The following is a 25,989-nucleotide window of genomic DNA, read 5'->3' as shown; positions in this document are numbered from 1 at the left end:
AGATGTTGAGACTTTAGAAAAAGTACAGAGAAGAGCAACCAGGATGATTAGGGGACTGGAGATTGAAACATATGAAGAAGGGATACAGAAACTGGGTCTGGCTGGGTCAAGCTATTTTTTAAAGCGTCTGTAGGCCAGACAAGGAATAATGGATGGAAACTGAACAAGGAGAGATTTAATCTGGAAATAAGAAGAAACTTTCTGACAGGTAGAACAATCAACCCATGGAACAGAAGTTGCCCTCAGAAGTTATGGGAGCGCCATCACTTGAGACTTCCAAGAGATTGGACCTCCATTTGTCAGAAATGGTGTAGGGTCTCCCGCTTGGGCGGGGGGTTGGACTAGATGACCTACAAGGTCCCTTCCAACTCTGATTACCTGTTAAATCGGGTCAGATTTAACAGATTTAACAGATTTAAAGATCCCTTGTAGACCATGTTGTGTGTTAGGAATATAAGTCACCTAACAGCTATTTGGGTTAGAAATATATAAACCAGGATAAACATTTTAAAACTGTACCTTTAAGAAAATGCAAAACTGTAATTAGGTGTGGTTTCTCAAACAGCCATAAGATGGAGCCAGAAACCTGGTTTGTTTGGTCTGAGTCTCAGAAGAGAGTGTGAGTGTATCTCTGTTTCCTTCTATTGGAAAGTATTGCCGTTGCTCCATTTCTTCTAATTGACTGATATTACTGATATTACTGATATTCCAGTTTTTGACACTGGAATTTGATATTTGGATTATCCCTGGATTGAAAAACTGACTGATTTACCTGTGAATGACTTTTGGACTGCTTATTTTGGACTTTGCTTAAACCTTTCTGGAAGTAAAAACCTACATTTACTGTACAGTGTATCTGTGTGCTCTGTGTGTATTATTCAAACACTACTCTCTATACATCTCCCTGTATGCGCTCATTCTCCTAACGGGGAATTACCTCAACACTGGTTATGGGCCCAGGCCATACCAGGCTCGGATAACTGAGAGTTAGTGTAAATGCACAGTACTGTATACACACAGCTGTTTACTGTTTAATTGTGGTTTACTATCCTGGTAAAGATGGCACAAGTCACTTCAACATGTCTATCACTGATAACCCGGTTGGATGGAACAAACTATGTTTCCTGGTCTATGAAGTGCAGTCTACTTCTGTGTAAAGAAGGTTTATGGAATGTAGTTCAATGCTTGGGATCCAGATAATGAGGATGATGCCAAGAAGCTTGCTGACTTTAAACTGAACAACGAACGAGCTCTTTGTATAATTGGACTAACACTGAGTGACCAGCAGCTAGTCCATATTCGTGGAGAAGAGTCTGCTGCTAAGTGTTGGGAGAATTTGAAGAGGATTTATGTTCGTGACAGTGTAGGTGCACACATACATCTTACACGTAAACTGTTTAGAGCACGTCTTCTAAAAATGTTAGCTCATTTAAACTTCATGAAAAGAACTTTTCAAGAGCTACATGAAAAAGAACTGATATTTTCAGAGCTGCATCAAGTTTACATCATTCATTCCTCAAACTGACATTGATTGACATTACTGGAAGATTGTTAGAGGAAGCAAGAAGATGACTGGATAGAGACCAATTGAGGAAGGAACAACCACAAGAAGAGGATTTATCTTCAACTGCCTATACTGTTAGGAAATGTTTTTCTTGTGGGGCTAGAGGACATATAGCTAAATTATGTAAGAAGGGAAAACAACAGAATACTGGCAAACACCAGAAGGCCAAAAAGAATGTTAGTTTAGCTATGTCTAGCAATTCAACTGTAAACCATGATTTGTGGGTTGTTGATAGTGGAGCATCACAGTGCATTACTAAAGATAGAAAAAGGTTTGTAAAGATGTCCATGAGTAAAAAACATGTATCACTGGCAAATGGATGGAAGATGAACGCATCACGTGAAGGTACTGCATATTGTTCTTGTATAAATGAACATTTAACTATGTTATACGTACCTAAACTGAAATTTAATTTATTATCAGTAAGGGCTTTAGTTAATCTTGGTTATGTAATAACCTTTAGGGGAGATAACTGTATAATAGAGAAAGAGGATAAAAGTGTTACTGCTACATTAGAGAATGATTTATATGTAATACATGATGACCAGTTGAAGATGGCTAACTCAGTTTATAACAATGTTAAGTCACATGATGAATGTATACATTTATTACATAGACGTCTAGGGCACATTAATTTCAAAATGCTCAAACAAACTGTTGAATTGGCAGAGGGAGTAAAATTGAAACCTTGTAGCAAGTATTTAAACTGTAATGCTTGTAGCCAAGATAAGAGTAAGGTTACTCCAGCAAACAGACTTAATGGGTTTAAGACCAAAGAACCTTTAGAGGTTGTTTTTGCCGACATAATTGGTCCTAAGAAACCAAGTTTAGGAGGTGCCTGTTATATTTTGAGTATTATGGACCATTACTCACGATACGGTTTCTGCTATCTTATGAAAAACAAAACAGAAACATTCCAACATTTCTTTAACTGGCTAAGGTTTGCTGAGAGAAAAATGAAAAGTAAAGTAATTACTTTAGTAACTGATAATGGGACTGAATTTGTTAACAAAAGATTCCAAAATATGTTAAAATTGGCTGGTGTTGAGCATAAACGTTCTGCACCTTACAGACCACAACATAACTCGTTTATAGAACGAAGAGGGCAAACATTACAAGCCATGGCTCGTGCTATGTTATCTGATTCAGGTTTACCTGAAACACTGTGGGGTGAGGCCATAATGTGTAGTAACTATGTTTTAAACAATGTAGTTAACACAACAACTGGAGAATTGCCATTCACTCGTTGGCATGGCAGAAAGCCAAATTTAAGTTATCTACACACATTTGGAGCTCCAGCATGGGTGCACATTCCCTCACAAGTAAGACTGAAAGGGCAACATAGAGCTAATAAGTTATTTTTTGTGGGTTATGAGGCCAACCATAGATCATTTAGATTCTGGGATCAAGGCACAGCTCATGTTTATTGTAATGCTAGTGCAAAATTTCTTGAGCACATTGGGTGGGATAAACTGGAACAGGAATCCAGCAATGATATTATTATTGACACCCAAATAGTCCCTGTGTGTATTATTCAAACACTACTCTCTATACGTCTCCCTGTATGCGCTCATTCTCCTAACGGGGAATTACCTCAACATTGTGCCTGCCTCTTCTCTGCTCTATGTGTCCTTGGATCAGGAGGAGGTGTGGAATCCACCTCCTCCTAATTGCCAATGGGCGGCAGCTGCTCCTTGCGAAAACTGGGTAGGTCTACTACAGGGGTCCCCAAACTTGGCAACTTTAAGACTTGTGGACTTCAACTCCCAAAATTCCCCAGCCAGCTATCCTCAGCCAACCAGCTATGCTGGCTGGAGAATTCTGGGAGTTGAAGTCCACAAGTCTTTAAGTTGCCAAGTTTGGAGGCCTCTAGTCTAGTTTATTAAAAAGAAGGGGAGACATAATAGCAGTCTTCCAATATCTCAGGGGCTGCCACAAAGAAGAGGGAGTCAAGCTATTTTCCAAAGCACCTGAGGGCAGGACAAGAAGAAATGGAGGGAAACTAATCAAGGAGAGAAGCAACCTAGAACTAAGGAGAGATTTCCTGACAGTGAGAACAATTAATCAGTGGAACAACTTGCCTCCAACACTGAAAGGTTTTAAAAAGATGTTGGATAACCATTTGTCTGAAGTGGTGTAGGGTTTCCTGCCTAAGTAGGGGGTTGGACTAGAAGACCTCCAAGGTCCCTTCCAACTGTGCTATTCTATTCTATTCTATTCTATTCTATTCTATTCTATTCTATTCTATTCTATTCTATTCAACTGGAGCCTCCTTGCCAACTGTGTAGTTGTGGTTCACCTCAGTCACAGCCTGTCACTCCGATCAACCCAGCTGAGGCTGCTCCATCAGGCTGGCACACTCCAAGCCACGATCAACACTCAGCACTTGCATCTGCAAAGGGGCCCGGGGTATATCTATGACACTAATTCTGCTTTATTGTAAAGCTAAATTAACAGAACCCTGCAAGTTTGAAAGTACAATTCTCCCCTGTCTCCTTTACAGCCCAAGAAACTAGGGAGGGTCTCTTCTGAATCTCTTGCCCCATCCATCGTTCAGCTGTGAGCTATGCTCTCTCTTAACTTAAAGTCTGTAGAGATTCTCGGTCATCCAGGTCATGGTTGTCCCAAAGGTGCTTTTTCAGGAGGCAACTGGACATTCTTGCTTATTTTCCTTTTGAAAACATTTCGCTTCTCATCCAAGAAGCTTCTTCAGCTCTGACAAGATAGTGGATAATCTACATTATTCTGTCAGAGTTGAAGAAGCTTCTTGGAGGAGAAGCGAAATGTTTTCAAAAGGAAAAACAACAACAACAAAGTTCAGTTGCCTCCTGAAAAAAGCACCTTTGGGACTGACTCTCTCTTAACCATTTCCCTGGCAGCATCTCTTCATCCTGTCCTCCAAGGTCTTTCCCTCACCCCATTATATCTGGCAATCATTTCTTTTCTTTTTTTAATGGCATTTTTTAAACCCTCTGCAACATTTAAACGCCCCTAAATTCTAAACCCCTCCAGTACAAGTTGGGTTAGAAAAGAGGCTATCACTCATTTTCCAGATGAGACAGCTGTAGACACAATCGCAAAGGCTCAAAGGGCCAGGGATGCACCTCAGTTTCCAAACTGTAAAAGTTAGCAGGGAAGCTTTACGTAATTAATTGGATTAATTGGGCAGCCAAGGAGGACATTTGGCAAATGTTTACCTGATGTTGGCCCTGGAGAACTTTGGATTTGAGAAACCTGTTTTGGGACTGGTTGCTTCAGTGATGCCACCCAAAAAAAGAAAAAAGGAAAAAAAAAGAATAGGGCGTAGAAATGACAAAGATGTCTTGGCAAATTTTGGCCAAAAGTAGTCATTGTTTCCAGGATTTTCATGCAGCTGTGTAACCCTTCTGTCCACATGCTTGTTTATTTGGAGAATAGATACACCAGAGATCCTCCAAATTTGACAACTTTAAGACTTGTGGACTTTAACTCCCAGGATTCTCTAGCCAGCTATGCTGGCTGGAGAATCCTGGGAGTTGAAGTCCACAAGTCTTAAAGTTGCCAAGTTTGGGGACCCCAAGATACACTGACTTCTACTGCCAATACTTTTATTTATTGGGGGAATCAGATTTTAGTTTGGTGCTTCTTCTGTGGATTTATGTAAGAATAAAATAATGGCTATTTTTCTTGTAATTTCAGGTGAATGATACAATTCCACCTATTCCCTATACTGGTAGTCCTCTAATTACAAGCACAATTGAGACAGAACATCTGTCACTAAGCGATGTGGTTAATAAGTGAGTTGTGCCCAACTTTATGACTTGTTAAAAGTCTTAAAGGTGCCAAGTTTGGGGACTCCTGAGATACACTGACTTCTACTCTGGCTTCCCCCACTCACTTCGTTTGTTGGAAAACCCCTAAGAAGATTTCAAATGACAATCACAGGACCTGGAGCATTGCAACCATTGTAAACACATCTGGTTGCCAAGCGCCAGAATTCTGAGCTCGTGACTCTGAAGACCAGTCATCAATTCTTCAGCCACATCGTAACTTAGAACAGTTGTTAAAGGAACGGTTGCAAGTTGAGGACTATCTATCTAATAAGTAAAGTTAATAAGTAAGGTTTTACATTTTAGGCAAGAAAACCAAAATGCACACATACAGTATCTGTGGGATCTTGGTGTCCTAGCGGACAATCACTTAAATATGAGCCAGCCATGTGTGGCAGCTGCCAAAAAAGCCAACACAGTTCTCTAAGCTGCATAAACAGAGGGACAGAATGAAGATCATGTGAAGTGTTAATACCGCTTTATAATGCCTTGGTAAAGCCACACTTGGAATACTGAATAGAATGGAATGGAATGGAAATGGAAATGGAAATGGAAATGGAAATGGAAATGGAATGGAATGGAATGGAATAGAATAGAATAGAATAGAATAGAATAGAATAGAATAGAATAGAATAGAATAGAATAGAATAGAATTCTTTTATTGGCCAAGTGTGATTGGACACACAAGGAATTTGTCTTGGTGTAAATACTCTCAGTATACATAAAAGAAAAGATACATTCGTTAAGAATCAAGAATCATAATATACAATATTTAATGATAGTCATAGGATACTGCATTCAGTTTTGGTCGCCACAATGTAAAAAAAAGATGTTGAGACTCTAGATAGAGTGCAGAGAAGAGCAACAAAGATGATTAGGGGACTGGAGGCTGAAACATATAAAGGACAGTTGTTGGAACTGGGTATGTCTGATGAAAAGAAGGACTAGGGGTGACATGATAGCAGTGTCCCAATATCTCAGGGGTTGCACAGAGAAGAGGGAGTCAAGCTATTTTCCAAAGCACCTGAAGGCAGGACAAGAAGCAAACAGATGGAAACTAATCAAGGAGAGAAATTTCCTGACAGTTAGAACAATTAATCAGTGGAACAACTTGTCTCCAGAAATTGTAAATGCTCCAACACTGGAAGTTTTTAACAAGAGATTGGATAACCATTTGTCTGAAGTGGTGTAGGGTTTCCTGCCTAAGTAGGGGGCTGGACTAGAAGACCTCTAAGGTCTCTTCCAACTCTGTTATTCTATTCAATTCTATATAATGTGGTTTAGATTTAGGCTGTCAGAAGAATCACCCACTCTCTACCTCCACTTTCTGGAGTGGAGTCCTGATCAGTCAAATCTTTTATATCCTTTTTCTAAAACCCTTCATTTTTTTCCGACGAAATCTCAAGGCTGCCTTCTAAACCCGATGACTTAAAACCAACCTACGATGATTTTCTAAAAAAATTTCTTCCTAGTTTGCCACCCGCTGGCAGGATGCACGAGAAGGTTAAATTGAAGGAGGAATTCGGTGTTCCTTTCATCGTCGTTCCTTTCCCGGCCTGCAAGTTCAGGGTAGACAGCAGCCCACGGTAGCCCCGTGGGCTGAAAATCTCAGTGGGATCTGGGATCTTGCCAAAGCTTGTTAATTGCTGGTCCGCCCAAGCATTTCAGCTGAAGCAGCTGTTCGTGCAGGTGCGGGAAAAAGAAGGAGGGGGAAAAAAATAGAGGCTATCTTAAGTTTACTCCACTCTCCACTAAGGGTAGGTGTAGGTGTTTAAACTCTTTTAAGCTCTGGGTTCATTGGCAATTATTTGGGGCTAACAACCGAGTGTGTGTTTGTGGTTGCAATGAAAACAGCTTTGCTGGAACGAATCCCATTAAAGCAAATAATTCACGTCCACCCAACTAATCCCCTCTACCCTTGTTTTCCTCCCAACGGTTGGCTGAGCAAATTCCCACACACTTCTCAACTCTTTTGTGTATTTTTCACCCCTCCCAAGTAACTTTAAATTTCCACATTCCAAGCCATCTCCTTTTCCCTCCTCTTCAGTTTGTAAATCATGAACACAATTATGTCAGAAACGCATTGGTTGGCATGCCCGTTTCTTCCAATCTAGCAATTCTATGGGTGCCATATTAGCAACAGCGATAGCACTGAGACTTATGTTTCCCAGTACTTTACAGCCCTCTCCAAGCGGTTTACAGAGACAGCCTATTGCCCCCCCAACAATCTGGGTCCTCATTTGACCCACCTCAGAAGGATGAAAGGCTGAGTCAGCCTTGAGCCGGTCAGCTTGACAGTGAGAACGATCAACCGATGGAACAGAAGTTGCCCTCAGAAGTTGTGGGAGCGTCATCACTTGAGACTTTCAAGAAGAAACTGGACTGTGATCTGTCAGAAATGGTGCAGGGTCTCCTGCTTGGGCAGGGGGTTGGGCTAGATGATCTACAAGGTCCTTTCCAACACTGATAATGTGTTATCTGTTAGGATCAAGGTGCTGGCAGTGGGCAGAGTCAGCCTGCAATACTGCATTCTAACCACTATGCCACCATGGGCCTGCCTGCCTTCCCACTTAACAATAGCACTTAGACTTATATACCACTTCACAGTGCTTTACAGCCCTCTCTTAAGCTGTTTACAGAGTCAGCTTATTGCCCCCAACAATCTGGGTCCATATTTAATCTTGAATTAATATTAACTAGAAGAGGGGTCCTTCAATCCACAGTCCGGTGGTGGTATTCTACCGGTTTGGCCGAACCGGTAGCTCCGACGATCAGCTGCTGGGCCCACCTGCCCGTCTTGGCTCTCAACTGACCTTAATTTCCTGCTTTTCAAACTCAGCTGCTTCGCGCAACACAGCCGATTGCCGCACCGCAGCTGTTTTACACACAGGGCTTGCAGCAGCAGGTGAGTTGCAAACGCTGCACGTGCGCAAAGCATGCGCTCACACCAAACCGGTAGGAAAACTTTTTGAAACCCACCACTGCCCCAGTCCATGGACCGCCACCCGTCCACGGCATGCCAGAAACCGGGCCCCGTAAACAAGGGAAGCCCCATCCGTGGGATATAAGCGGCATGCAAAACCACGCCCCTCCAGTCCGTGGAAAAACACCTCTCCACGGAACCAGTCCTTGAATTATAACTTTTGCAATGACTTTCTTTTCATGTTTTCATTTGGATGCAGTAGTCCTCAACTTACGTCCCTAATGGAGCCTGCTGTCATGTGAGTCATAAGAGTCGTAAAATGGGTCACCTACATGCCCAACCCAATTGTACGATCTTTTTTGGGATGGTCGTTAAGCCAATCATTTTCCAGTTCTTTCTAAATTCCATGCAAGATTAATTGTTTGTAGCTTTCCTTTGCTAGGAAAGTCCAGTTTTAGAGCTATTGGAAGAACAATTTTTTTTTTTTTACTTCAAGCAATTGTTTTAATTTATTCCAAGGTTCCAGCAGGGGCATCCTGAATTTACAGGAATCTTAAGAAGGTGTTCTTCAGGTGTGTCACTTCACATATGCTTACACCAGGGGTGTCAAACTTGATTGCATTGAGGGCCACATCAGGGTTGTGTTTGATTTTGGGGGTCAGGGTGGGTGTGGCCAGGGTGGGCGTGGCCAGCTCGACCTCCCTCGTGTTGGGGGCACCTGTGGTGGCCCGAGCACTCTGCCAGTGAAAACGTGCTCCCAAGCTGTGTTTTCAGCTGTGTGTCAGGATTCCAGCATTTACCCCCTTTTAAATCACGAGTCTCGAGTCAAACTTCCAAAACTTCAAAAGGATTTATTGGGAGTTGAAAGATCCGGCGCTACCAGGGTGTAGCCGACTCTGAGATACATCATTCATTGTCACCCTTGACCCTGGTTCCCCCCCATCCCCTGGGTGTATCATAATTCATATTCTCCAATGGGACACGTCCTTAGCCCATAGTCATCAATCATGATCTCCAGTTAGAATTTTGCACGGCAGAAACTTCAATCACCTAGTTACTATCTTTGAAAGCATTTATGGAATGCAGTTTCAGTTTTGCAAGCTGCTGCACTGCTCCCCCCTCTCCCTTTCTGTTGGCAACTCTAAAAAGACCATAGAAATATTTTATGAGTGGACACTGTGACAGCCTCCTGCAACCCTCTGCCAGCGAAAACACATCACATGCGGCCCTCCCGAGCTCAGTGTTCACTGACGGAGGCACCGCGGGCTAGTCCTTCACTGTTTCCAGGGTGGAAACAGATCTGGCACATGGGCCTTGAGTTTGACACCCCTGGTTTACACTGATGTTTTTAAAGCAGTGGTCACCAACCAGTAGGCCAGGGACCACTGGTGGTCCACGAGAAAAATTTGGTGGTCCGCAGAGAAATGTCACCCCCAAAGCAATTAATCCAGGCTGCACAGAAACACAAGGCTGCTTTCCTTGCATTAAGCCAAAAGTCTCTTTCTCTCTCTCTTTCTTTGCATGAAGCCAATGCACATCCTGCTCCAAGAGGCTAGGCCGGCAAAGACTCATTTCTGGCGGAGTTTGGGGAGAGAAAGAAAGACTTCTGCTGCTTCTGCTGTTTTCCTTGCATGAAGCCAAAAGTCTCTCTCTCTCTCTCTCTCTCTCTCTCTCCCCCTGAGAATGGAGCTGGAGATGGTATTCTGCGATCCAAAATAAAGAATTGATCGGTAGGAAAATGGGGTGGGGAATTTTCATGCAGACCGTTTTTGGAGTTTTCCCAGGGTCTCGGGTCCGTGGGATTTAAAATTATGAGTTTGGTGGTCCCTGAGGCCCAAAAGATTGGTGACCCCTTCTTTAAATAACAGGTATTTCTGCTGTTCCAGATGTTTGGCAAGACCTATCTTCTCAAACAGCCCTCAGTTTTATCAACTGAGAATGGAAATATTGACCAACCTTGCAGGGCCCCCCCCTACAAGAAACAGAGATCTCCCTTACAATAAATAAGATCTTGCTTATATACAGCATATTCATATTCATTTCTTTAATAAAGTCATTTGAAAACATCAGCTACCCTTCCCAGCTGGACAGTGATCGGAAGCACGGAGATAATCTTCCAAGTTGCTACAGCACCGCTGTGCTAATAACACACATGAATTATTTATAGACCGAGCCCCTCTCACTTTCCACATACACACACGCAGAGGCACGCAATTCCCCTTGCTGGAGAGCATTCGGTCACACAATAGATTCCTAAGGTGACCCACTTGGAAATAATACCCTGTTCTGTGCAATTGTTCGCCATCCATCAGAACGCTGAGGATTGGGTTTTTATTTTGACGCCATAGTCTAAATAGAAGACGACGTCTCTTCTTCCGCTTTGGTTCTCCACAAGCACCCAACGATTCCCATCTCCATTCTCCATCATCCATTCTCCATCACCATCGAGGGTCAACCTATTGTCCAAAGCACCTGAAGGCAGGACAAGAAGCAATGGATGGAAACTAACTAGGAGAAAAGCAACTTAGAACTAAGGAGAAATTTCCTGAGTTAGAACAATTAATCAGTGGAACGACCTGCCTCCAGAACTTGTGGATGCTCCAACACTGGAAGTTTTTTTTAAAAAAAGATTGGTCAACCATTTGTTTGAACTGTTATAGGGTTTCCTGCTTGAGCAGGGGGTTGGACTAGAAGACCTCCAAGGTCCCTTCCAACTCTGTTGTTCTGTTATCTTTCAGCTACAGTTAATCCTCGAATTATGACTATTGATTTAACAATTGCTCAAAGGTACAACAGCACTGGAAAAGTACCTAGGACTGGTTGTCACACCTAAAACCATTGCAGTGTCCTTCCAGTCATACGATCAAAATTTGTGCACTTGCCAACTGGCATATATTTATGATGGTTGCAGCATCCCAGGGTCATGTCACCACTAGTAACAACCTTCCCAGGAAGCTGCTGACAAGCAAAGTGAATGGGGAAGCTGAATTCGTTTAATGACCACAGTCAATGGCTTTGGCAGGAAAGGCTGCAAAATCGGGCCTGGCTCATTTAACAACCACATTGCTTAGTGACAGATGTTCCAGTCCCAGTTGTGGTTGTAAGTTAGTATTAATGTGTTCTAATTGTCATCAATTCAAATATTTTTTTTAAATCCTTTTTTTAAAATTTCTGAGGGTTTATTCATTTGGTAGTTTGAATCGCACTAGGCTCAAGGTTGACTCAGCCTTCCATCCTTCTAAGGTAGGTAAAATGAGGACCCAGATTGTCGGGGGAAATAGACTGACATTGTAAACCACTTAGAGGGGGATGTAAAGCACTGTGAAGCGGGGTATAAATACCTCTCTCTGTCAACTCCATGTGGTCAGCTGCCCAGGACCACAAACCCATGTGGTCCTGTCCATCATTAAACTATCTTTCCAATTAAACATTTTAAATACGGAGTATTGTCAGGGCATGTCATTTATAAAAAACAGAAATATTAACACCAATACTAATAATTTTCCCCCAGTTTTTGATGGCCATTGAATAGCAATAGTGCTATTGTTATTCAATGCAAAGGTGGTATTCAGCAGGCTCTGACCAGTTCTGGAGAACCGGTGGCAGAAATTTTGAGTAGTTTGGAGAACCGGCAAATCCCACCTCTGACTGGCTCCGCCTCCATCTCTTCCCTGCCTCCCGAGTCCCAGCTGATCGGCTGGGTTTTCTTTTATTGCCCTGCACAGGAGAACGGAGCTGGAAAGCAGGTTAGTGGGGTGGGGAGGGAATGGGGATTTTGCAGTATATCCTTCCCCTGCCACGCCCACCAAGCCATGCCACGCCCACCAAGCCACGCCCACAGAACCGGTAGTAAAAGTTTTTGAATCCCACCACTGATTCAATGGCCATCAAAAACTGGGGGGGAAAAGCTAGCGCAACCAAGAAATTAATGACATTAGTTCAATTTTGAGACAAAAATAGTTTGAGAGATATAAAAGCAATACAGGTACTCCTTGACTTACAACCATTCATTTAGTGACCGTTTGAAAGTTACAACAACAAATGAAAAAAGGGACATGACCATTTTTCACACTTATGATCCTTGTAGCATCCAATGGTCACATGATCAAAATTCAGACGCTCAGCGACGGACTCACATTTATGACCATTGCAATGTCCTGGGGTCACGTGATCACTTTTTGCGGCCTTTTGACACCCAAAGTCAATGGGGAAGCCAGATTTTATACATTGTGCTACTAACTTAACAACAGTAGGGAATTCACTGAACAAATCTGGCAAGAAAGGTGGAAAAATGGGACAAACCTCAATTAACTAATGTCTTGTTTGGCAACAGAAATGTGGCCGTAAGTCGAGGACTAGCTGTACGCCCTTTCTAAAATAAATATGATTCATTCTCAGGCTCCATTCCAAAATGTTTTCCTTTTAATATTTTAACATAGCTATTTAGAATTAATGAACAACCTGTCAATCAGATTAAATGTGATTCGTGCCAGAACCACTGATTTGCATGTATGATTCCGTTCCAGCATTTCTTCTATAATGATGTTTTTTTGGTCAAGGCAGCTGTTTAGAGCAAAGATTTTGGCTATTGTGATGACCCAAAGGGGCGTGGCACAAAGGTAATACAGTCAGATAATCAGTAGGAGTCCCTTTATTAACTCCAACTTTGCCCCCAATGTCCTGGTTACCTTTTGGGCTGGAGAAAACCTCCCCCAGGAACAGCCTTCGGCTGCAGAGAGTTAAGTACAAAACATGGTCAACACAAATTGTAATTTTAAGTCCAATCAAGGCAAGACAAGATAATTAGTCCGACAGGAGCAAAAATTCCAGACGTGAAGGCAATAACTCAACACGGTTGAGAAGACAACAGGAACACAGATAATCAAAGCCAACACAAGATAAACTCACGTTTGGTCCCAGCAGCTGCTGCACTCAGCATGCATTTCTTTGAAGGAAATCAAGACCCCTTCCTCCCCCATAAGCCGTGCAATCCACGTTGCTCTCTTCTCCGCTCCTCCCTGTGTTCCCTAATTAATTGCATTTGATTCTAGGGCAAAGAATCTGAAGATCTGCATTATACAGGTAAAAAAGCAACAGAATAGAATAGAATAGAATAGAATAGAATAGAATAGAATAGAATAGAATAGAATGGAATGGAATGAATGAATGGAATGGAATGGAATGGAATGGAATAGAAAATATGGAATGGAATATAATAGAATGGAATGGAATGGAATGGAATGGAATGAATGAATAGAATAGAATAGAATAGAATAGAATAGAATAGAATAGAATAGAATAGAATAGAATAGAATAGAAAATATGGAATGGAATAGAATGGAATGGAATAGAATGGAATAGAAAATATGTAATAGAACAGAACAGAACAGAACAGAATAGAAAATAAAATATGGAATGGAATAGAATAGAATAGAAAATATGGAATAGAATAGAATAGAATAGAATAGAATAGAATAGAATAGAATAGAATAGAATAGAATAGAATAGAAGAGTTGAAAGGGACCTTGGAGGTCTTCTAGTCCAAACCCTGCCTAGGCAGGAAACCCTATACCACTTCAGACAAATGGTTATCCAACATCTTCTAAAAATCTTCCAGTGTTGGAGCATTCACAACTTATGTTCCACTGATTAATTGTTCTCACTGTCAGGAAATCTCTCCTTGGTTCTAAGTTGCTTCTCTCCTTGATTGGTTTCCTTCCATTGCTTCTTGTCCTGTCCTCGGGTGCTTTGGAGAATAGCTTGACTCCCTCTTCTTTGTGGAGCCCCTGAGATATTGGAATACTGCTATCATGTCACCCAAAGTAGGCATATCCAATTCCTGCAACCTTTTTTTCTCTTTTTTTATGTTTTGGCCTCTGGTCCTTTAATCATCTTTGTTGCTCTTCTCTGCACTCTTTCTAGACCAGGGGTCTTCAAACTTAATAGCTTTAAGACTTGTGGACTTCAACTCGCAGAATTCCTCCTCCTGTCATGTTGACTCAGGAATTCTCGGACTTAAAGTCCGCAAGTCTTAAACTTGCCAAGTTTGAAGACCCTGGCTCTATAGAGCAGTGGTAGCTAACCTTTTTGGGCTCCTGTGCCAAAAATTGTGCACGCACCAGTGCACACACACTCATGTGCCAGCGCCCAGAATGCAATGTGCACCTCCACGCCCTTGCACATGCGCATGCAATCCCCACCCCACCCCCTTACCTGCACTGCACCTCACAGCTGATTTTTCGGCTGGTTTGAGGCCTTTTTTGGCCTCCCAGAGGGTTGGAAAAAGCCTCTGAAAGGCTTTTCAGGATGAATTATAGGCCCATTTTGTCACTTCCAGTATTACAGGAAGTGATGAAATGGGCCTATAATTCGTCTCAAACCAGCCGAAAAAAATTCAGCTGTGAGGCGCGCGCATGCGCAGTGAGGTAAGTTTGCCTGTGGCTTGCGTGCCAGTACAAATGGCTCAGTGTGCCACTTATGGCACGTGTGCCATAGGTTCGCCATCGCAGCTCTAGAGTCTCAACTTCTTTCTTACATAGTGGTGACCAAAACTGGATTCAGTATTCAAATCCGTAAAGCACAACTACAATCTCAACAGGAGCAGCTAATGTTGTTTTCATAGGGGTGTGTTTCCATACACATATGAACCTTATTTCAAACTTTGTGATTCTAGAACTCGACCAAGCCAGTTCCTTGTGCCAAAACCTTTTTGTGTTTACTAAAATTTCCAGCCAAGAGAATCAAACACAGTTCGGGCTCAAGAAAGAAGGGTTATAACAGTAATCAGATATTTACACAAACTAAGATTAGACTTGCTCATAATAACAGCAAGAAGGCAGCCAAACATGTTCATGGCTTATGTTTATTTTGTGAGCATTTTAAGACTGGTTCAAAAACTTGTTTGTTCTTTCTGAAAGTTCGGGATTAGCTACAAAAATATTGTCTATTTGTGTGGAATAGGTTATTTCAATTGTTCTTGCTACTCTCGAGTAACCCAGTCACCTAATAAGATTGTATGGTCCTCTAGCTACAGACAAATGTGATATTAGAATTCAACAGCATGACAGAAATAAATCCAAAAGAACGAAGAACTTAATTACAGAGTACTCTGTATTATTCTGTAATTTATTGTCAGGGCTGGAGCCACAGGCAACTATTTGGGGATGACAGATTGAGAGGGAATGTCACTGCCCATATGTCAGTCCTGTGAGGTAGACCAGGTTATGAAACCAACCTCTTGTATGTAGGTCAAGAGTACTCTTACTGTAAAAACATCTTGTTAAGTCTAAATGGGCCTCCGCTAGTTTTTCAGCTTTGCAGTCGACTTACGACTGCAACTGAGCCCGGAATTACGGTCTCAAGTCATGATCACAAAGACTTTTTTTTGGCAGTGGTCATTAAGTGAATGCCATGGTCATTAGGCAAACCAATGCACAATTTTTTGCCAGAAACAGGAAGCAAAACCATTATAAATCATGGTCACGTGATCGCAAGATACTGCAAACAGCCATAAAGGCAGGTCAGTCACCTAGCACCCACAATGCAATTTACGTGACCACCAGGGGAAGGGGTGGGTGAGGGAATTCTGGGAAATTAGGTCCACATGTCAAGCATGGGAAAATCAGGAAGTCCAGGCAGCTCAAATGAATATGAATATATATAAAGGTTTATTGCAAGCATGTGCTCTTTACAAGAATCTGAATTACTAACAGGCAAAGCAAATTTGCAGTAGATAAGACTGGAATTCAAGGTGGGCCAGATTTAGATCTCTTATGAGTACAAAAGGGACTCGAGACTAATCACATATTTGACTCCTCCCCTTCAGGCTCAGTCTGGTCATTTCCTACACCTCACATTTTAAAGTCGCCAAGGTGGAGAAACACTGATCTAACCCAAGTTTATGTGCTATATGAGGTCTAGAGGCAATCCCTTCAGCCAAAACGTACGAAGGAGTTACACCAAGCCTACACAGACTGTTCCCTTTGTCTACATTTGACTAGATCTCAGTTGTGGGTAGAAGTTTCTTTGCCTGCAGGAAAACCCCAAGGCTGGCTGCCAGTGTTCCCATGAAGTTTAGTAGCCACGAACAGCCCCAATCTGCCACAAATGCATCCATTTCCCGTTTTAAAACCATGTAATTTGCAGCTCTCGAACATGCTGACGGTAGCAAATTTCCATTTTATTCTTTGTTCTATAAATACATTTGTTGGTTTCATTTTAATAGATGACCCAGTTCTTCGCCCGGTGAGAAAGGGAGAATTTCCTCTACTCCCAGAGAGATGTGATATGCCAGTATTGTGTTTCTTTGGCTTCAGGTGAAAAAAAAAATCAACATTCAGTTGCCGTAGCCTTCTCCCAGGTAGTCCTCGACTTACAACAGGGTCTCAAACTTGGGAACTTTAAGACTTGGGGACTTCAATTCCCAGAATTCTCCTGGCCGGAGAATTCTGGGAATTGAAATCCCCAAGTCTTAAAGTTCCCAAGTTTGGAGACCTCTGATTTACAACCACAGATGGAGCCAGAATTTCCATTGTTAAGCAAGGCAGTTATTAAATAAGTCAGGCCTGATTTTTCACTTTTGTGCCATGGTTGTTAAACAAATCACTGCAGTTATTAATCTGCAGTCTTTAAGTGAATCATGCGTTCATTATGTAAATCTAGCTTCCCACGTTGACTTTGCTACTTGCAAGCTGACTGGGAAGGTCATAAATGAGGATGATTTGCAAACCATCTTAAATACATGCCAGTTGCCAAGGGCCCGAATTTTGATCCTGTGACCCTGGAGATGCTGTGACGATTGTAAGCGTGAGCACCGAGGAGTTTTTCAGTGCTGTTGTAACTTTGAACGGTCACTAAATAAATGGTCATGGACTTACCTGCATCCTTGTTTTGGATAACTATTTGGTTTCTTTTCCAGATCTAAGAGCCGTGGTAGCACAGTAGTTAGAGTGCAGTATTGCAGGCTACTTCTGCTGCCTGCCGGCTGCCTGCAATTTGGCAGTTCGAATCCCACCAGGCTCAAGGTTGACTCAGCCTTCCATCCTTCCAAGGTGGGTAAAATGAAGACCCAGATTGTTGGGGGCAATAGGCTGACTCTGTAAACTGCTTTGAGAGGGCTGTAAAGCAGTGTATAAGTCTAAGTGCTATTGCTATCTGTATATTTTTTTTCACAAGTCTATGCAGGATTAAGTCTCATGATACATTCATACCATGGTGTCACTAAACCAACTATTTTATTTTCATCTCCTTTTCTAATGATCCCAGGCCCTGGAATTTCCTCTTCGTCCTCCTCCGTATTTTTTTTTAGCAGCAGCTGAAAGCTGGGTTGACATTTTCATGGAGAGACAATTCCTACTCAGTCACTCTCCCACTTCCCCTATAAACTTTAGAAGGTGGTGCCAACTTGCATCATTTATGAACTTGTTTATCCTGCAAGTCTCTTTTTCCAGCTCCAGAACTGCCGACTTCATCCTTCTTCCTTCCCACCCCGTTCCCTCTGCAGCTGTATAATGTCTGTCCAAACTATCTACCAATCCTCGTGCCAGGACGAAGCCCTGTTGCTCTCTGAAAGAAGTCCTCCAAACTGGAAGGATCAAAACTCTATAAAGCCTTAGTAAGACCACACCTAGAATAACGTACCCAGTTTTGGTCACCACACTATAAAAAAAGATGTTGAGACTCTAGAAAAAGTGCAGAGAAGAGCAACCAGGATGATTAGGGGACTGGAGGCTAAAACATATGACGAACGGTTGCAGGAACTGGGCCTGGCTAGTCTAGGGAAGAGAAGGACCAGGGGAGACAGGATAGCAGTCTTCCAATATTTGAGGAGCTGCCACAGAGAGGAGGGGGGTCAAGCTATTTTTTAAAGCTCCTGTAGGCCAGACAAGGAATAATGGATGGAAACCTACCAAGGAGAGATTCAACCTGGAAATCAGGAGAAATTTTCTGACAGGGAGAACAATCAACCAATGGAACAGAAATGGCCTTCGGAAGTTGTGGGAGCTTCATCATCACTGGAGGCTTTCAAGGGGAAACCATGGACTGCTCACAATCATGGACTGCCATTTGTCAGAAATGGTGTAGGGTCTCCTGCTTGGGTGGGGGGGTTGGACTAGACAACCTAACAAGGTCCCTTCCAACTCTGTTAATCTATCTAAAATGAAAGCAGTGGAGAAGGAAGCTACTAGTGGACACCCAACTTGACATGAATAGAGAAGCAACCTAGCTCCATCTAACTGAGGTTTCTAGATTCTTTTGGGGGAGGAAACTTTCTTGTCCTAACCATGACTAAATCGCCTGCAAACAAAACACACACACGGCTAAAAGAAACCAAAGCAACTAAGATGTTTAGGGGCTAAAACATATGAAGAATGGTTGCTGGAACTGGGTATGTCTAATCCAGTGTGGGGGAAAGAACTAAGGATGACATGATAGCAGTCTTTCAATATTTGAGGGGCTGCCCCAAAGAAGAGGGAGTCAAGCTATTCTCCAAAGCACCTGAGGGCAGGACAAGAAGCAATGGATGGATACTAACCAAGGAGAGATGCAACCTAGAACTAAGGAGAGATTTCCTGACAGTTAGAACAATTCATCAGTGGAGCGGATTGCCTTCAGAAGTTGTGGGTGCTTCCATCATTGGAGGTTTTTAAGAAGAGATTGGACAACCACTTGTCTTGAAATCATATGCTCCTGCTTGAGCGGGGGCTGGTCTAGAAGACCTCCAAGGTCCCTTCCAACTCTATTGTTCTGTTGTTTTGTTGTTTTGTTCTTTATGGTCTTGGCACTGCACACAGGGTGAGTTTCCATTCGTCCCCCAGCTTCTGCTCATCTGGCAGTTCGAAAGCACGCATATGTGAGTAGATAAATAGGTACCACTTTGTGGGAAGGTAACAGCATTCCTTGTACCTCGGCATATAATCATGTCAGCCACATAACCATAGAAAGGGTCTTGGGACAAAGATGGCTCCCTCAGCTAGGAAACGGAGATCAGTACCACCCTCTAAAATTGGAAACGACTGGACATGGAACCCTTTACCGTTTTTTTACACAAATATTCACACTAATTCATCTCTGAGAGTACTAATGCTTTCATGAAGCCCACACTAGAATAGCTGTAGAAAGTTAGCACCCACCCCTCTCCTAGAAGAATGAAATATTCTAGGTCAAGGGTCTTCAAACTTGACAGCTTTAAGACTTGTGGACTTCAACTCCCAGAATTCCTGAGCTAACATGACCGGAGGAGGAATTCTGGGAGTTGAAGTCCACAAGTCTAAAGCTGTCAAGTTTGAAGACCCCTGTTCTTGGAATTATTAAAAAGGCAGAATATCATATTTTCCTGGATGAGAAAAAAGAGAAAACATGTTTTTAAAGAGAAAGCAGCTTCCTGCAGCTCTCTGCCCCCACCCTCCTTCCAGCTCCAGGATGATGGGATTAAGACATGGCCCTCAGGACATAATAAGATTAGGAGCCTCTGTGGTGCAGTGGTTAGAGTGCAGTACTGCAAGCTACTTCAATTTGGCAGTTCAAATCCCACCAGGTTCAAGGTTGACTCAGCCTTCCATCCTTCCGAGGTGGGTAAAATGAGGACTCAGATTGTTGGGGGCAAAAGACTGACTCTGTAAACCGCTTTGAGAGGGCTGTAAAGCACTATAAAGTGGTATATATAAGTGTAAGTGCTATAGCTATTAGCCCTCTACCCATCCCACCACATGGCACTTGGGAAGATTACATCACCCAACAAGATTCAACCAAGCCTGGGACTCAAGACAACCTACAAAGTTACCCCTGCATGACCCCATGGGAGTCTGACAACCAATCAGGATACATTTCTTGTCACAGGAACAGGAAACAAGTTCAAAGCCCATCAGAGGGTATAAATTTCTCTCCCTTTCTCACCCATGTGCTCTTTTTTGCCCAAGACCTCAAAACCATGTGGTCCTGTCCACCATTAAAAACCATCCTTCCAAACTAGTCTCCATGTTTCCAGCGTCTTTCTTCCCACTTGGAACTGAACCCAGATGGGCATTTCTTCCAACAAATGGGTGGAACCATACATGTTATTGGCAATTAAAAAGGACGAAACTCGTGCTTAAACCCCTCTGAACTCTTGGGGAAGGGCACCAGGTGTAGACTTGAGAAATTCCACCTAGGAGCCAAATCCAAGACGGTGCCGTGCTTCTTAGCAACGTGATAAAACGAGTAGGAGTGGAGGGCAGGTCCTACCAGAGACGCTACTCATTCTACCACACACCGAGAGGCCATCGGGGGCAACCCATTCGGCCCCAACACGCTCTAAGGAGTTACACTGAGGCTAGGCAGGCTCTTCCCTCACCTTATACCCCCCTCCTTCCGCCGGTATGTTTCCTTTTATCCGCATCCCTATTTTTAACTGCCTGCTCTATCTGTTGGCTCTGCCCAGCCCTAATCTGTCCTTGAGCATTCATGAGCTCATCCAAGAACAGAAGGTAACCATGGGGGGAAAGGCAGGGCAAGATCTGCCGGTCCCTATTTGCATTTGACTTTGCCATCCCATCTGGTACGAGATAACACACACACTCACACACACAGAGAGAGAGATACGCACACACACACCCCGCACACACAAAATCCCAGGAAGCAGAGAACTTCAGCTGCGGTGGTAGGAGTGAGGATGGGGAGAAGCAGCAGGAAGACGAGGGTGGGTGGGTTAATTATTAAACCTTCCCATGTTTAACCAAAGCAGCGTGCATTTATCAACCTTTGCTAAGCAGGGCATTGGATTGGCCTGGTGTTGCTGAAGGTGAAGTGAGGGGAAAGGTGAAGCATTACATCAAACGTTATCTCTAAGGCAGGTCTTTGTGAGCCTGGACTTCTAGCAGAGCGTAAGTTCTCAAAAGGCCATTTACTGTGCCAACCCAATCTGTTCGAGGGTCTTTGAGACGCAAAAGAACAGATGTGAACAGGTGAAGTACGGAGCTGAGGTGCTGCAGAATGTTTTCCTCCCCTCTCTCTTCCTTGTTAGTGGCAAGGATGCACCCTTCTTCCCCGGGGAAAAAAATAATAATTCTCAAATTCAAGTGTTGCAAAAAAACATAAAATAAAGACATGCAGCCTAGAAATCTAAGCAACCCAAATTGCATTTATGTGAAGTAGTCACGCATTGAGTAGATGCTTTTGAGATACACTGAAGCTACGGCCATCTTGGACAGGGATGAATCAAAAGACAGGGTCGCGTTAACCAGTCTAAAGGAGAAAACTGATGTTAAGATTCCAGAGGTACCTGCAAACAACCTTTAATGGTGGTTTTGGTAACTCTGCATTAGAGTAGAAAATACATACACACACACACACACATAATCCTCAACTTACAACAGTTCATTTTAGTGACCATTCAAAGGTGCAAGAGCACTGAAAAAAGTGACTTATGGATGTTTTTCATACTTACCACCATTGTAGCATCCCCATGGTCACGTGATTAAAATTTAGATGCTGGTTCACATTTATGACGGTGGCAGTGTTCCCGGGGTCATGGGGTCACCTTTTGCGACCTTCTGACAAGCAAAGTAAATGGGGAAGATGGTTTCGCTTAACAGCTATAGCAAGAAAGTTCATAAAAATGGGGGGGGGGAATTCACTTAACATTCGTCTCATGTAGCAACTTAGAAATTTTGGCCTCCGTTGTGGCCATACATAGAGGACTATCTGTAAGACAGAGGTCTCCAAACTTGGCAACTTTAAGACTTCAACTCCCAGAATTCTCTATCTATGGGGTATTGTTTACTTCTTGATTGTTGGTCTTATGTTAATTTTGAATTTAATCTATCCTCATCTGGGTGTTGATTGCTGGCGGGGAGATATTTTGGCCTTTTGGATTCTCTTTTGTACAGTATGTAGACATTGTTTAAATCTATGTGTCTACTGATGGCTAATTTGTCAGAGTGCCAGGCTTCTAGAAATTCCCTAGCAATCTTGGACTTGACTTGGGGTCCAGGATGGTCAGTTTCACTGTCCATAAGTTATGAAATTAAAAAGATTTTATTACTTTCATCAAAGTTCTTATTTTGCAGAACTGAATGTAGTGTCCCATTTATTGGGAAAGGAAAGAAAATATGGGCCAATCCAGGACGCAGCCAATATTCTTTTGACAATTCCTGGGAACATTTTCCAACCTCGCTTTTTTTAATTTGACCTTTCTTGTCTAGATGTCTAGACAGAAAAGTGTCACCAGAACGAACAATTACAGGAACGAAAGTATGGCTTTTGATTCTGGCTGAGTTCCCATATAACTAAGCCAAGGTTTCTTTTAAAGTGGGTTTGTTAAATAAACCACAGTTGGCTGATGGACACTTAATGCACTTAGTCATAAGCTATGGTTCACCTTAAGCCAAACAAAGCAAATAATATCACAGCTTAATGCAATATGGAAAACCTAGCTTATGTTTGGTACACTAGTGGTTAGGAAATCAAATTAAGAGTGTCAACATCAAATCCCTTCTTTAATATGTCCTATTGGGTAAAATTATCTCTTGGCCAAATCCACGTGATTCATTGGATCCTGCACCACAGGATTCCGGTAAGGATGAAATGTGGGTAGTCTTAATGACAGCTGTGTTCACACTTTTAATGCAATTATTGAATTAACTGGCTTCTAGGTTCACATAATGCAATAGGCTACAACCTATCAGGCTTCACGCAATATTAAACCATATCCATCAAACAAAATCCAGCCCAAAATGAAAAATAACCCAGCTTGGCATATTATAGACATGTAAGCGTATTATAGAAATAATATAGAAATGTTACAGAAATATAGAAAGATCCATGATTTGTACTGTATGTGTGACCCAAAGAAACTGTTGGCTCTTGGGAAGAAAAGTTGTATCAGGAAGGAGGGAAGGAAGGGAGGGAGGGAAGGGAAGGAAGGAAGGAAGACCTCTTCTGAACCCACATTCAGGCCTCCAGGGCAACAGATAAGGCACAATTACAAAGCTGTTTCTTCTTCTTCTTCTTCTTCTTCTTCTTCTTCTTCTTCTTCTTCTTCTTCTTCTTCTTCTTCTTCTTCTTCTTCTTCTTTTCTTCCTCCTCCTCCTCCTCTGCTTCCTCTCCTTCTCCTCCTCCTCCTTCTTCTCCTGCTGCTTCTCTTTTTCCTCCTCCACTTCTTCTTCTTCTTTTTCTCCTCCTCCTTTCCCTTCTTCCCTTCCTCCTCCTCCTCTTTTTCCTCCTCCTCCTCCTTCCTCTTCTTCCCTTCCTCCTCCTCCTCCTCCTTTTTCTTCTCCTTCTCCTGCTCTTCTTCTTCTTCTTCTTCTTCTTCTTCTTCTTCTTCTTCTTCTTCTTCTTCTTCTTCTTCTTCTTCTTCTTCTTCTTCTTCTTCTTCTTTTCTTCCTCCTCCTCCTCTCCTCTCTGCTTCCTCTCCTTCTGCTTCTTTTTCCTCCTCCACTTCTTCTTCTTTTTCTCCTCCTCCTTTCCTTCTTCCCTTCCTCCTCTCCTCTTTTCCTCCTCCTTCCTCTTGTCCTTCCTCCTCCTCCTCCTCCTTCTCCTTCTCCTCCTCCTCCTCCTCCTCCTCCTCTTCCTCCTCCTCCTCCTCCTCCTCCTCCTCCTCCTCCTCCTCCTCTTCCTTTTTAAATTCTGCTACCCATAGACACCATCTGCCTTTTCATCTGGGCAATTTACAAATCAAAAAACTTTCAGCAAGGAAACTGTTTCCACATGTCTGATTTCCTACTGCAAAGCTTGGGCCTGTCTGGGCAAGATCCTTCCACCCCTTGGTTCTCGGCCAGACCCCACAGCCCAAACCTTGGACCCTTTTCTGGATTCCCTCCTCCCGTGATTCATCTCTCCTTCGGAGGGACTTTCTCATCCCCTGCTTTCTTTTCCTTCTCAGCCCAAAGAACGGGAGGACAAGACCGGGCAGCGTGTCTCCTCCCCAGGGGCTTCAATCCAAAAGAATAAAATTCCACTTCCCTGGTTCCTAAATCTTTGCGCTGCCCGAGGATACATATTGTGCAGACATCAATTGCAGCTCTGCTGTTTCTTCTCTTTGGAGCCATGCCCCATGGAGGGAGGGCGTTCAAGGTAGGGCAGGTGTTTGGGGAGGTAGGAAAGGGAAACCACCCCAGGCCTGCGTTATATAGATTCTCCTGCTCAAGCAGGGGGTTGGACTAGATGACCTCCAAGGTCCCTCCCTTCCAGCTCTGTTGTTCTATGTTCTCCACCTGGGCAATTTTAAGATGTGTGGCCTTCAATTCCCAGAATTCCCCGGTCAGCACATTGCTGGAACAGCATTAATTTGCTCTCCCTCCCACCCACCCACCCACTCCTAAGCTGGTCCCTAGAGCCAAAATGCCTGTGAAGGGACAGCTGAGGCACGGAAGACGACCACAGACACCCAGAAAAAGAGATGACCTCAAAGCCTGCTTCCTCCAGCCAATCCCCTTCTTGCTTCTGAGGCCAGGATGTTTTTCTTAGCCTCTCCCACTCCTCCACCCGGCTTGCATTTTGACACAGTTTGCTCTTCGGGTCCGCAAACCCACCCAAGCTCAGCAGCAGAGGAGCAGAAAGGAGGGTGGATTCCTTCGCCTCTCTCTGGATTAGAAAGGAGACCAGGGGAAGGGAAAGGAAAAAGAGGAAGGGAAGGAGAAAGGGGAAGGGGTTTTTTAAGGGAGGGGGGGAAGGGAAAGGAAAGAGAAAGGAAAAGGGCAAGGAAAGATAAAAAGGGAAGGGGAAGAAATGGGTAGGGAAGGGTAGGGTAGGGTAGAATAGGGAAGGGAAGGGAAGAGAAAGGGAAAGGGCAAGGAAAGATTAAAAACAGAAGGGATGGGAAGGGAAGGGAAGGGAAGAAATGAATGGGGAAGGGAAGACATGGGTGGGGAAGGGTAGAGAGGGAAGGAGAGGGAAGGGAAGAAATAGATGAAAAAGGGCAGGAAGACATGGTTGGGGAAGGGTAGGGTAGGGAAGATAGGTAGGGAAGGGAAGGGAAGGGAAGGGATGAATGGGAAGGGAAGATATGGGTGGGGAAGGGTAGGGAAGGGAAGGGAAAGGAAAGATAAAAACAGAAGGGAAGGGAAGGGAAGGGAAGAAATGAATGGGGAAGGGAAGACATGGGTGGGGAAGGGAAGGGAAAGGAAAAGGGCAAGGAAAGAAGGGAAGGGAAGACATGGATGGGGAAGGGTAGAGTAGGGAAGGAGAGGGAAGGGAAGAAATGGATGGAAAAGGGCAGGGAAGACATGGTTGGGGAAGGGTAGGGTAGGGTAAGATAGAGTAGGGAAGGGAAGGGAAAGAAAGGGAAGAGAAAGGAAAAGGGCAAGAAAAGATAAAAAGGGAAAGATCGGGAAGACATGGATGGGAAGAAGGGTAGGGTAGGGCAGGGTAGGGGATAAATGGGTGAAGAAGGGAAGGATCTGAAGCAACATCAGCTTTCAAGAGGGCAATTTCTAATCAGAGAACATTGGTCACCTAAGGAAAGAGAACATATACTAACAGAGTGGGAAGGGACCTTAGAGGTCTTCTAGTCCAACCCCCTGCTCAAGCAGGAGACCCCATACCATTCCAGACTCTTCTTAAAAACCTCCAGCCATGGGGCACCCACAACTTCTGAAAGCAAGAATTGTTCTCACTGTTAGGGAATTTCTCCTTAGTTTCAGGTTGTTCCTCCTCTCCTTGATTAGTTTCCATCCATTGTAAACTTATTTATTTATTGCAAAGGAAGCCACGAATTT

At 43.3% G+C, this 25,989-nt stretch overlaps 1 long non-coding RNA gene across 1 annotated transcript in view; it reads left to right on the top strand.

Moving 5' to 3' along the window:
- Window positions 1-472: 472 nt before the first annotated feature.
- The window catches only part of LOC148132612 (uncharacterized), a 187,338-nt gene continuing 161,821 nt past the window's right edge, over window positions 473-25,989 (top strand). Inside the window, exon 1 of the long non-coding RNA XR_015748282.1 lies at window positions 473-651. This is a non-coding gene — a long non-coding RNA (uncharacterized LOC148132612). The remainder of the gene's footprint in view (window positions 652-25,989) is intronic.

The sequence above is a fragment of the Notechis scutatus genome, chromosome 2 (assembly GCF_049901735.1).
Source record: "Notechis scutatus isolate UNSWTSFEM ecotype Mainland chromosome 2, rNotScu1.2, whole genome shotgun sequence".
Taxonomy (NCBI): Eukaryota; Metazoa; Chordata; class Lepidosauria; order Squamata; family Elapidae; genus Notechis; species Notechis scutatus.
The sequence above is the reverse complement of the archived record's forward strand: the minus strand, read 5'-3'. Positions and strand labels throughout refer to the sequence as shown.